This window comes from Solanum pennellii, chromosome 10 (assembly GCF_001406875.1).
Source record: "Solanum pennellii chromosome 10, SPENNV200".
Classification (NCBI taxonomy): domain Eukaryota; kingdom Viridiplantae; phylum Streptophyta; class Magnoliopsida; order Solanales; family Solanaceae; genus Solanum; species Solanum pennellii.
In genome coordinates, this window is record NC_028646.1 from 35,653,982 (window position 1) to 35,664,887 (window position 10,906).

General features: G+C 41.7%; 1 pseudogene; it reads right to left on the reverse strand.

Annotated features, from left to right (window-relative positions):
• Window positions 1-3,492: 3,492 nt before the first annotated feature.
• LOC107001229 lies at window positions 3,493-4,944 on the reverse strand (annotated as a pseudogene).
• Window positions 4,945-10,906: the final 5,962 nt, after the last annotated feature.

Sequence of the window (10,906 nt, forward strand, 5' to 3'; positions counted from 1 at the left end):
AGTCTTTCGAACAACTTGGTTCTGCTTTCGGCCAACGCAGTGAAGTTTCTGGAGGGCTTCTTCTCAAACCTGGGGCGAGGGGGATCACACCCGCCTTGCTGGGGGGGGGGGACTTGTTGGTAATTGCGGGCGTTTGGTCGTGGAGCTTGGGTTCTGGGGTAGGGATTTGTTTGATAGTTTGGCATTGGGGCTTGGTAATTTGGATGGGGGCTTTGATATGCTGGGGTTTGTATTTGATATGCGGGGGACGGTGCTCGATAGCTTGGTTGTACATTAGCGCAGCTGGGAGCGACATTCTGGTAAGGGGGAGGGACTTGATAAGCTTGGGGGTAGTTTGGATATACGAAGGGAAAATTCTGAGGAATTTGGGGTGGAATTTGATATGACAAAATATGGGGATCTGGATAAGGGGGGGCAGCATTGTAGTGGCCAGAATGATCTGATTGTGGACGGTAGGTTTGATGAGGCTTTGATGGAGGGTTGGAGCGGCCTTGGGGACGTGGTAAGTTTCTGGGGGCCTTTCTTCCCCCGTGTGAGATAGCGTTAACCTCCTCTCTTTTCTTCCTTACCAGTCCGGAAGACCCAGGCGATGCAGACACTCGGGCTATCTTTCCCGACTTCTGGCCATCTTCGATAGTCTCACCCACTTTCACTATCTCGGCGAATTTGGCGCCGATTAACAAGATGATTCTATCGTAGTACTCGGGCTCTTGCACCCGTATGAACACCTCTACAATCTCCTTCTCCGTCATCGGAGGCCTCACCCTCGCTGCCTCTTTCCTCCATATGTATGCGAATTCCCGATTGCTCTCTGTGGATTTCTGCTTCATCTTCTCCAAGGAGTATCGGTTAGGGACTATCTCGACGTTGTATGCAAATCTGTCAATGAAATCTTTAGCCAGTGCGCTCCAACAGGGCCATTGTCGGGTCTCGTGTGACGTGAACCACTCCAGGGCCTCACCGCACAGGCTCCGGCTGAACAACCTCATCAGCAATGCTTCATCTTTGCCAACTCCCACGAGTTGGTCACAGTACGCTCTTAGGTGTGCCATGGGGTTGCCCACCCCTCCGAAGGTATCAAACTTCGGGATCTTGAACCCTTCAGGCAGGTTCAAGTCTGGGTGGATGCATAGTTCTGCGTAGCTTAACCCGGCGACGTCAGGAGTGCATTGCAATTCTTTCATTGCCCTTTTGATATCCTCCTTTATGTCTACCTTCTCTTCTTCCCTCGCCCTCCACTCTCTTTCTTGCTCCTCATAATGGTCCAACTCGGAGCCGTGCACCTCATGCTCGGCCGGGACAGGGACTAGGAATGTGGTTCTTTTGGGGAGGGGTGGAGCTATGGAAGGACTTGGGACGTTCTGTGCGGTTTGATAGTTTTGCGGATAATTTTGGGGATTGGTATTTTGGGTCAAGTGGGGATGTGGTGTTTGGGAATTGAAGGCGGTGGGATTTTGGGTCTGATTTTGGGGTAGCGGGGCTGTTTGAGTGTTGTGGGGGTGTGGTGGTATTTGTGGAGAATTGTTTGGGAGTGGTGAGGGAGTTTGATAGGAGACTGACGGGTATTGGGGGTTTTGGGTGGTCATATCTATCCCGGACGGGTTATGCACGGGTGTCGATGGACGGTGCTGAGTAGGATCCAAGTTGGACGAGGGGAAGTACGTAGGAGGTCTTGCGTCGATAAAGTTGGGGCCAAACCCGGGTGGAGGCGTATCTTGCCTTCGTTGCATCTCGACCCTCATGTCAGCTATTTGCTGCATCAGGTGCGCAATAAGCTCATTTTGTTCTGCCACGGTGGGCTGAGCCACCACGACATCTGTGAGGCTGACTTCTTCATTGTTGTCTCCCATGTCTGTATTTGCGTTTGGTCCGGGGAAGGAATTTGTGGGACCTTTTGATCTGGTGAAGTAGGGGTGATCTACCAGCTTTTATCGACACAGATCAGTTAAAGGTACCTGAGAGGTGAAACAACTCAAAGGCAAATTTGTTAGTGCATGTTCAGAGTACAAAATACATAATATCGCACAGAGGGCAGATAAGCACACAAGTCGCTTTGTTTGAGGATATCTTAACCCACGAATGAGGACAAAAATGTATTTTGAACAAACAGGAATTTGTTTGTTTTAGCGCTATCTTGGGAAGGCTGAATCACGTTGAGCTATGGTTTTCTTGCAGTTGCTTGCGACGCCCGTTGATCTTATCTTCGTATCTTTGTAATACGGAGGAGAATGAAAATTTTCAGCGATAGGGGCCGGGCCGGGAAAGGCTGCCTACGTATCTCACAAGGAGAATTCAGGCCCAACGTAGTTCGTATATTTTCATTCATTCTTTCATTGCGATTACAAGGGAATTGAAAAAAACAACATTGAAATTACTAGAAGACAACATTTTGGCAATTTCCCGTCTTGTGGTCGCGTCATCCTTTTCCTTTCAAACAGTTGGAAATGGAGGCTTATAGACGATTTCCTCCTCATCGTCCTCCTCGATTACTTCACGGTCGGGGCCGCACTTATCTGCTCCCAGATCACGGGCGAGGTATTTTCCGCCCTTTAAGTTGCTATGGGTCGCCAACTCCTCGTCGAGCGCCGCACTTCTGGCCAACAACACGGCAGTCTCAATATCTATCTTCGCTTCTCTCGCCTTTCCTTCATGTATCTCCAAACGAAGCAAGTTCAACCTTTTTCTCAGGTTTTCGGTTTCCATCTCAACCTCCTTCTTTCTTTTTATCTCTGACGCCAGATCTTCATCCAAGGTCGTGACCGCAGCCTTGTAGATTGCCGTGGTCATGTCCACTTTAAGTCCTTCCTCCTTAATCTTCTGAATCTCTCGAGTGACTCGCTCGATCTTTCTTCGCAATCTCTCCTCGGTGAGCTTCGTCTGGACGTTCTTGCCTTTGTCCATAGCGGTGATTCACCTTCCTGAGACGATAGAGCGGTATTCAGGATTTGTGGTATGAAAGATGGATTTTTTGTGTGAGAAACTTGAGACTTGGGAATTTTGGTCGGACATTTTGTGATAGTGGCTTCTGTATACTCTTTGGAATTTCTGGGCTTGGAGTGGGTTTACGATATCCTCATTCAAAGCAACGTAACACATAAGCATTTAAATACACATAGATCGCGTCCTAATCATGCATGGGGACCCTTTTGTGCCAAGGGTAGGCCTAGCGCATTCGAATGATGTACGTGTGAGTTTAAACCAAATTAAAATGATTCCCCCCAAAATAATGCTTAATAATGAGTAAAATGTTCGAAAAGAGAAATAGACAAACCCACGCAGGGGCTATTTAGAAAGTGCAATAATATCAGGCCCACGAGGGGCTAAAATAATGCAAATACAGACAAAGAAAAACCCGCGCAGGGGCGATATCCACTATGCTGCTCCGGATCTTCCCGCTCCGTCGTCGTCTTTCTGGATTTTGTGCTGTTGGAACATGTACCTCAGCATCAACAAAAACCCCTCACCCAGACGCCCTTTGTCTTCCAGACTCTCTTATCGCATTCTCTCGATTTTCTGCTGAATCCAGTTGTCGAACTCGTCATACCCTTGCTTCAGTCTCTCGATCTCTCGAGTTGCCCTCTCGAGTGCGTCTTGATTCTCTACGAATTTGGCATAGACCTCATTAGCCTCCTCCTTTAACTCTCGCAATTCGGCCACTGCTTTGGCCTCCTTGTCTGTCACACTGCGAAAGCTACGAGGAATTTGAAAGGAGATATTTTGTATATCTCTTTTCAACCATGCTTTGTAACCTTCATCGTATCCAGCGTTGAATCGGTCAGGAGCGATAGTGTCTTTACCCATACGCTTGGCGTTCTTCCATTCTCTGAGCATCCCTGTAGCGTTGTCCACCCTGTCGTCCCCAGTGTCATATACATAAGCGCCATAATACGCTTCTCTAGGCACAGTCTGCTTTCTTCCGAACTGTCGTAAGACTCGGAATGGCGCGTAAGGGCGAATTCCTCGAATGTTGGGTAGAGGGAGCACGGCGCATCTACGACCCTCTACGACAACTTCCTTGAATATGAAGCGGTCGAGCATCCATTGGAGGTCCCCTTCTCTCAACTCGGAGAAAATTTGGGCCCATCTCCCTCTCGTTCTCCGATTGTTCAGGTTGGCCCTGAATAGTAAGTCGTTCAGGTCTTTGAGAGTGTTCTTGTTGTCGAGAGTGTGCAGTTCTCGAGTTCCAGCACCCTTCGCCATGTGGCTGAGAATCCACCATTGGAGGAGCAGATTACACCCCTAGAAGTACCGATGTCCCTCTTTGCACTTACCCAAAGCGCGATATATGTCCGACAATATGACCGGAGCTACGAAGTAATACTTCGTCGTTCCTTGGTTTTCGTATCCCTTGAACAATGTATGGACGAGCGTTATGACCCTGGTATTGATGCTCAGGCTCGGGCCGTGCGGGAAGACCATCGTCCCCAACAAAGCTATGGCAAACGCCAACGGGCGGAGCTCGTTCCACTCCCTGTAGGAAATCTTAAATTCCCGATTATACGCGGCATAGAAACTCGCGTGTCCGAATCTGACGTAGAGATCTCTAAACATTACGTGGGAATCTCGACACCAATAAGTGAAGTCCTTTCTTAGCCCTAACCAATCCGAGATGTTCTCAACGGAAGGTTTGTTGGGGATAAGCACGTCCTCTTGTTTTCGGGCTCTTCTTTCTAGGCCTGTGCCCACGGTGTCTATGCAATCCCTTATTTCTTCTACCGTCGGGGTAATTTCAGCCGTTCCGAAACGGAAGACCATTCTTTGACTGTCCCAGTACCCTGTAAGCACCTCGATCAACTCTGGCCAACCGTCCATGTTGATTAGCTCGGTCAAAGCCCCTACATACTTGTTGAGGGTCCGCCTATGATCTCCGTCTAAGTCGTTGTGCCACATTGTCAGTTGGGGTGGCGCGAAGATGACCATGTCGAATTTGGGGAAACGGTCCATATCTGCAAAACTGAAACCCGTTAGACTTTCCCCTACCCCCAAGTTGGTTTTCACACATACATTTTCGAATGTCAAATAACATGATGCGTCGTGAGGTCGAAGACCTTAGACGCGATTTGGTGGTTTTCTACTAAAATCGACTTAATACGCCTTGGGTATTAAGTTGTCCTAGGCTGATGCCTAATTTTGGTTTTGGTTTTGCTCTATCTTAGGCTTTTCTAGAATTGTTTTCAAATAGACGGTTACCCGAGTCAGACAAACATCGGGGTGGAGCTATCGAATAACGTCGGATGACCGCATTCCAACTATTTATTCGATACTCCCAAACGAGTTCTTGGGGTATTTCTGAGAGAAGTCGCGGTAAGCCGCGTAACTTCTGTTTCCTAATGCAACTATTTGCCGTTTGGCGGAATTTATGCCATGAAAATGCAACTTCTAAAAAAACTAAGTATTTAAACAACTAAACCATTAATTACAAGTTAGTCAAATAGTTAGTCTTAGGGTTAGAATCCTCCAAACAGTCCCCAGCGGAGTCGCCATTTCTGTTTTATCGAAAAAGAATTTTTTCGAAAAGAGTTCGTTTTATTTTAAAGGTTATTTTTGACTTTTTAGGAGTCTCCACTTAATTTTGAGAAAATTAAGAAAACTTTTGTTTTCAAAAGACTTAACAGAAAAATCGATTGAAAAATGTTTAAGGGTTCGGGATTCCTATTAGCGTCTTAGGAAGGTTTCGAAAAAAGCACCTAAGACGCTCCGCTAACTTACGGTTTTTCGGCGATTAACTTATTTGACTATTTTTGTTTTAACCTTGCAATTTTTTAAAGTTAGATTTCTCAAATTTGAACAAGCTTGCAAAATATTATTATTTTAAGATTCCTGTTAAAGTTAAACTTTTTAAATCTTAACTCTAAGCAAACTTTCAAATTTAAACACCTATCGCTTTAAAGTTCAATTTTACGTTTTAAGTTCGATAAATTAAAAGGCGTTCGATGGGGTTTGGAGTTTCTAATCCTAAACTAACGGCATTTACACAAAACGTAGGCAAATAGTAAAGAGAGAGAGAGAGAGAGAGAGAGATTTGGGTCCAAGTTTCGGGTTCTGTTCGCCTTGACCGAAATTGGACCCACCTGCTTTCGGGTTTTCAACCCATTTTTTGTACCTGTCCTAATCTAAACATACAAGATAAAATATAAGAGAAATAAAAAAAAGGAAAACGATAAGGGCTTATGCCCATTACAAATAAATACAAAGGAATAAAAATAAGAAAAGTCTTCTAGTCCGTTTTTGGATGTTTCTTCAATCTTCTCGGAATTTCGAACTTGTACACCTGTCTTGATGGAATGACTCGATAAAATCTCAGAACCTTCATGACTCTCCCGAAATGCAAGGAGGAGAACGGAGTCGCAAAGTAGACTCGCAAGGAATTTCACATACACATAAAAATAAACATTAGTAGGATGAATGGCAGCCTAAAAAATAAAAAAAACGCATTCTAAGATTGTGATATTCACTCGATGTCGAATGAACCAAACCACATGTAGAAGGAAACACACTCATATCGAAGCAGGTAAGTCTTGGGCATGCGAATAGACGAATTTATTTTGACTGAAAGTAAGTAACATGGCACATGGATTAACACTCCCTCCATTCTACTTCTCCATAACCCCACACATGCTTTCCTCAAGAATAAATAATCAGCAACAACTTCATGCAGGGGACAAACACTTAGGAATAGCAATTTATGACAATATGCTCCAGATGTAGCCAAAATCAAGCAAAATAATTCATATAACAATAGAATGGATTTTGAACGTTCTAGCATGTTAGCCAAAGCAGTGAGCAAACAGACATCACATGATACTATTTGCATGGAATTAGACACCTGGGAAAGACATTTGACAAACAAAATGATACTCTACCTGAAGCTACATATTCAAGCTAAACACAATAACAATCAAAGCCAAAGGACAGCATACAAGCAGTTCCAAACGGTTTTAACAAAGTTGAAGCATACAGGAAGAAAGAGAAGAAGAGCCGACATAAAACTTCATACTCGCTAAAGAAACAGAACGATACACTCCTAAATCAACCCATCTAATGCCTAAACACAACGTACACGAAATAAAATAGGCGTCTAAACCCAACTTGAACAAAGAAAGATGAAAACAATCATACTGGATAAATTTTGGCGAACCTTAAAACAACATTATGACTAATCCATGGCAACGATTAAGAACACCTACTTCATGTCAAAACAGCACCAATCCAACAACAATCACTCAACAAAACGAACAACGTAGCGATGATTTTCCCATACAGACATAGCAAATATCAAGAGAAACAAGAAAGACTGTGAGACAAGCTGATTACCTCTCTTGGAGAAACGAAGCTGGGAGTTCGAGCAGAGCAGCTATGAAGACGATCTCTCCACCACCGAAACGCGGCCTTAACGATTCCCACGAGCAGAAAACAGGGTAACGGAAAGCAGAAAACCAAACAAATCTAAACCCAAAATCTTCCCAACCGTTCTTTGCGTTGAAAAAAAAATCTATTCCCGAAAATCCAACTACTCTTCTACACGGACAGGACAGAAAGAAATCGTTTCAAAATTTTCCCAAAAAATGTCCAACCCAAAAGAACTAACCCAGATTTTTCCTCTATTCTTCCGAAAAAACAGTAAAGCCTAAATCTCTTTCTTAATTTTTTTTTTCAACCAAAAATGTCCAACCAACAGAAAAAGGAAGCCGAAATTTTTCGAAAATTTTTCCCCCAGGAATTCCAACGCTCAAAATTCTCACCCCTATTCTGAAAATTGAGGGGGGTTTATATAGAGGGACGCTAGGGTTTCGAAGGGAGCAGGTTGGGAGGAGAAATTCGGCCCATTCCGAATTCAAAATTTGAATTCCTTTCTTCTTTGGGTCAAACCCCTTTTTCTGCAAATTCGGCCTCATCCTGAAAGAGGAAGGGGAGAAGGGATGGCAGGGATCGCTCCAATCGTCCTTGAGGTGAGACGTGGATTGATCTCGCGCCCCCAAGGACGAAAACGCATCTGGCGAAGACGAAAGCGCAGGTCTGCCAGCTGAGATGCGTACTGGCAAGGGAGAGAGGAGGAGAGAGTGTGGGGAGAGACGCGTGGGAGGGTTTTCCGTTTTGGGGGTCTGTTCTTATGCGGTTTTTTTTTCGGGTTTTGCGTGCCTTCCTCTTCCTGGAAATGGCGTGAAGAAGAAAGAGGAGAGAGGGGGAAATGGGTCGGGTTATGGGTTTTAGTGGGTTGGGTCGGTCGAAACGGGTCAAAGAGGTTGGGTCAGATTTAGTTTGGTGGGTTGAATTATTTGTTTGGGCCTGGGAATTGATTTGGGTTGTTTTAAATTGGTGGGGTAAAAGGGATTGGGCCTTCAACCTGAAAATAAAGAGAGTAGAAGGGAGTGGGCTTGGGAATTGGGTAAAGGCATGGGTATTGGGGGGAAATTAAGAAAATACATAGACCCCAATCTGGTTTTTGAAAATTTCCAAAGGGATTGAATTTAAAAGATGGCCAAACCAAAATAACAAAAATAAAATAAAGGCTAAACCTTAAATAAAATGAAATTGTAAGAATTAATTAACGATCCCCTTAATTTAGTAAAATAATTATAAAAATCGTAAAGAGTGATTCAAACGTATAATTATAATTTAAATTAACTAGTTTAATAAAATCTTCAAATGTATATTTTGATGATTTTTGAATAATCATAAGATATACTACTTATATACATAATTATATAAACATGTATATTACCTAAAAAATTAAGACAAAAGGCATTCGAAGTAGCATAACATTTATGTATTATATTCGTAAAATCTATAAAACTAATTAATTTAAATTATTTGGAAAATTTAGGAAGCTCGATAATTAATTTATACCGACGCGGGTCAAAATTGGGTGTCAACACTGCAGGGCTCATACATGTGTAACATACTTACTGGCTCTTAAGTCACGTGTGCATGCACAACATACTACTAAATATATTTCAATTTTTTTATGTATGAAAAATATGTACAAAAGATTTTTAAATATTTTATTTGATAATAATTATATGCATATTGCAATAAGATGTACTATAAAAGAAGCCCAATATATTGAGGCGGAGGACTATTATTTGTTTCTGAAATGTATTGGGATGCCAAGGACAATTACTTAATAAGTGTCTCTTCGAATCTACGAGGTTTTGTAGCAATGTCTTAAAGAAAGGGATTGAGTTACTTTTTAAAATATATATGTCCCTCAAGTGTACAACAACTCAAAATACTTCAACAAATTAAAGGATGTTTTCACTAAGGGGTCATTTGGGACGGTGCATAAAAATAATGTTTAATAGAGTGTATTACTAATAAATTTATTAGTAATAATTATATCAGTTATGCATAGGATATTTATTTTGCATTGATTGGTTTAATGTATAAAAATTTCTGCATTGTATAAAAATATTTATTTCATCCATAATTATGGTGAAAAAGATGTAAAAAGTGTTTTTGATGGATAATTGAATCTATAACCATACTGATTGTCACACCCCAAGCCTACACCCTATACGCCACTAGCACTCGAGAACCATTGGTGGCCCAAGCAAACCCTTGGCCTGACTCAACTCTTAGCGGAAAACATACTCATAATAGATACTTAAATGTAGAAATTTTAACTCAATGTCTCAAAATCAATAATCAGAATATTTTAAGTAAAAGATTTAGTGTCCAAAAAGGGAAACTCAAGTCTCAACATTAACAATGGAAATTAAAAAGACTCATGAACTACTACTGTCTATCTATGAAGCCTCTACTAACTGAGATGAAAGTTGGGACAAGACCCTTTTACATCCTAATAACAAAACTAAAATGTAACTCAAGGTTGAACCCTCTGGAAAGCAAGGAGGCTCACAAACTCTAGCTGGAACACAACTAGATCAACAAAGCGTCTGTTGATAAGTCCTGGTTTCCTGTATTTGTATCATGATAGACGTAGGCTAAATGGCGCCAGTACATGAAATGTAAAATCATGCTAGGGGAAATCTAAAACATGGCATAAGCTTGACCTGGAACTGAAGAAACAACTTACCTTATCTCAAATCAACTCAACTCAATTCAATATAAATAAATGATAAAGATGCAATATAATAAAAGCTCTTCAAATAGGAGATAAGAACTCAATGTATTTAAGAGTACAAAATACCTCAAGTTGTATGTAAAATAAAAAAGAACTCTATTTGGAGATTCTCTAATCTACAAACATCAATACGAGCTTTGTGATAATATAGTGTCTCGTCAATGCGGTCAAAACTGTCCTACACCTTGCCGGAGTATAAGACAACCTCAACTAAGTAATCATCTAAAATGTATGACCCATTCTACCAACACTGGTTACATAGTTTATGAGAAGTTTGAGTTCTTTGAACTCGTCCCCGAAACGGTGCTCAATACTACTTTCAAAATATGCTATGGTTATATGTTTACAGACATTTACTCATCCTCAAACTTTAAGATATTTTACTCAAAAAATTATCTTAAAAGAGATTACACCCAAAACACCTCATGAACTTATTTAGAATCAAGATTCCACATCATTTCAAATGTAATAACATTTATTCTTTGAGAATACTTAGTTCCATATATTAATTTTGAAAAATGAAACTCAACTTTACTCATGTTCATACTCAAGTTCTCAAGTCTTAAAAGAAGTTTTAAAAGATTGCAAAATACTTCTCAAAATGACTTGAAAGAACTCTCAATACTCAAATCTTAACTCCAAATGTTATGAATGATTTCTCAATTTTTAGATGTAGTTAAGAGTAGTTTGAATCAAAAAGGAGTAAAGGTCTCCTTTAAAGGAACTCAAACAAGCCAAACGAAAAAAAAATGGGAGGGAGCAAGCGACCCTGGCTGTCTGAGTGGTTCAGGTTACCTGCCCCTATATTACAGAGTATTCTAT